Genomic DNA, 2,500 nt, shown 5'->3' on the forward strand with positions numbered 1-2,500 from the left:
TCTCTCTCTCCCTCTCTCTCTCTCTCTCTCTCTCTCTCTATCTCCCTCCTCTCTCTCTCTCTCTCTCTCTCTCCCTCTCTCTCTCTCTCTCTCTCTCTCTCTCTCCCTCCCTCTCTCTCTCTCTCTCTCTCTCTCTCCCTCCCTCTCTCTCTCTCTCTCTCTCTCCCCTCTCTCTCTCTCTCTCTCTCTCTCTCCCTCCCTCTCTCTCTCTCTCTCTCTCTCTCTCCCTCTCTCTCTCTCTCTCTCTCTCTCCCTCTCTCTCTCTCTCTCTCTCTCTCTCTCTCTCAGTCTATCACCCGGTGTCGTGCTCCTTTTGCCGTGGCAACGGCATGACGGGCTTCCGCTATCGCTGCCTCCGTTGCCGTGGTTACCAGCTGTGCCAGAACTGCTTCTGGCGCGGGCAACGTGAGCGGCTCCCACAGCAGCCAGCACCAGATGAAGGAGCACTCCTCCTGGGTGAGTTTATGGCTTGTTCACACCAGAGGGCGCTGTTTGTCTCTGTGTGTGTGTGTGTGTGTGTGTGTGTGTGTGTGTGTGTGAGTGTGTGTGTGTGTGTGTGTGTGTGAGAGAGAGAGAGTGAGGGGAACTGGGGGGAATAGCATGATCCTCCCATGCGCTACGTCCTGTCGGTGAAACTCCTCGTTGCCAGGTGAAAAGAAGCAGCTGGCGACTGCACATGTATCAGAGGAAGCATGGTGCTACAGAAAGGAAAGCAGTCAATCATAGAACAGAATGATGTCACACAGACTAAATGCATTGCCCCGGCCATTATACTCATAGATTTCTGTTGACATCGCACACAACAGTTGTGGCGCCATCTTGAGGACCAATTTGAAACAACAAGAATTCTGCGCAATGGGAAATCGAGTGGAACACTAGTGTCAAACAAACGTTACTATCTCAAAAACTAGACATCGCATCGCTGAGCCGATAGTTTGACATTGTGAGTGAGAGTAGAATTAGTTGAAGGTTTTGATGTCTGCTATATGTACTGTATGTACTGTATGTACTGTATGTAGTGTTGTGTTAAAGCTGTGTGAACGCTCACACTTTTAAAATATGTGAATTTAGTAAAAAGAAAAGAAAAGTGCAACCTGTAAAGTCAGCTAGAGTAAATTGTGACATCACACACTCAAGGCGAGCTATAGAGAGCTCCAGGGATGATGTATTTTTGTAGTCAGAACGCGGAAGTCCCGGACTTCCTGGTTCTTCACTGTTTCTGTCTATGGGATTTTTGAATGGGTTTTTGCCGCGATGCTTCAAATAAGGTCTCTGGGCAACGCAAGATTAATCAAACGCGAACCAGAGTTCAGTCGGATAATCTTCACACATGAGGACCACTTTCATGAGTTAAGCTAATCCAGAACTCAATCAATCAATCAATCAATCAATCAGTTTAATACATGTCCCAGAAGGGCACTTTGGTTCACATCAGACAGTAGTGGATAATTACAACATCATTACTAGTTTGAGATTAGTAATAACGGCACACTTCAGAATTGAGATACATTATTACTAGTTTGAAAGTAATAAAGGCACACTTCAATATTATACAGTACATAAACATTTGTTGCAATATGTACAGATTCCAAAGGACCATCTACTGCCCTCAGCCGGGTCGCCACGTGCGCAGCGCCACCGTTGCACTAGCTCCTCAAACAACGCAAGTGGCTCGCTGTCATCAGCGCCAGATGGATGTATATCGGAGGAAGAGGGGGTGGGGGGGGGTGGGGTGGATGATGCAAGAGCTGTAACAAGGCAGGGGGTTTGGGGGGGGAAGAGCTCAGTTGCAGACGAAATGCTGGAGGCGGGGGGTGGGGTTTAGGGGAGGGGGGCGGGAGGGGGGGGGGGGGGTTTGGGGGAGTGCGTGCATGACCGTGTGTTGGCCTATAGTCCTTAGGGTCCATGAGTGTTTGTGTGTGTGTGTAAGGTCTGAGCCTCCACCGGCTAAACACAGCGTTGCTGTGGAGATGGCAATTTAGTCCAGAGTTCAGGCGTCAGATGTCGGGGCGTGACGTTGGAGACGCAGGTTGCACTCAAGGCGTCAGGAGAGTTTTGCTGCTAGTGTCCTTGACGGCTTAGCAGGTGGCCAGATTAAATCCGTTGTTTTGGTTTTCCCCGGTGGGTGTAGGATCAACAACATTCCTCACACGAGTCAGTCCTGATCCTCGGTTTTAAACACTTCGCTGCAGTGGCAGTGATATCTTCAAGAAGTAATCAATTTTTACGATTCAGATCAGAAATCGCAATAGTCCAAGTACTCACTGCCCCGCTCATCTCGTTTATCATGACGTGCAGCCTAGGGTCAATGACTGCTGTCTTCCCGTGTCCCGCGGTGAAGTCCCGTCTGGGCAGAGGGGGGGATCCCCGGACCCCACAATAATTTTGTCGATTTCGTTTCGAGAGACCAGCCATATAATCCATATTTGTAGTTTCGAAGAGACAAATGCAAGATTGGCTCCGGGTAGCAGAAGCAGAGGGATGACGAATGCAAGTTTGC

The 2,500-nt window shown here is 49.3% G+C and overlaps 1 pseudogene across 1 annotated transcript in view; it reads left to right on the forward strand.

Moving 5' to 3' along the window:
* Window positions 1-288: 288 nt before the first annotated feature.
* The window catches only part of LOC310771531 (dystrobrevin beta-like), a 40,173-nt pseudogene continuing 37,961 nt past the window's right edge, over window positions 289-2,500 (forward strand). The window contains exon 1 of the transcript in view: window positions 289-456. The product of the transcript in view is annotated as a dystrobrevin beta-like (transcript). The remainder of the gene's footprint in view (window positions 457-2,500) is intronic.

This window comes from Poromitra crassiceps, assembly GCF_964638095.1.
Source record: "Poromitra crassiceps genome assembly, contig: HAP1_SCAFFOLD_759, whole genome shotgun sequence".
Classification (NCBI taxonomy): Eukaryota; Metazoa; Chordata; class Actinopteri; order Beryciformes; family Melamphaidae; genus Poromitra; species Poromitra crassiceps.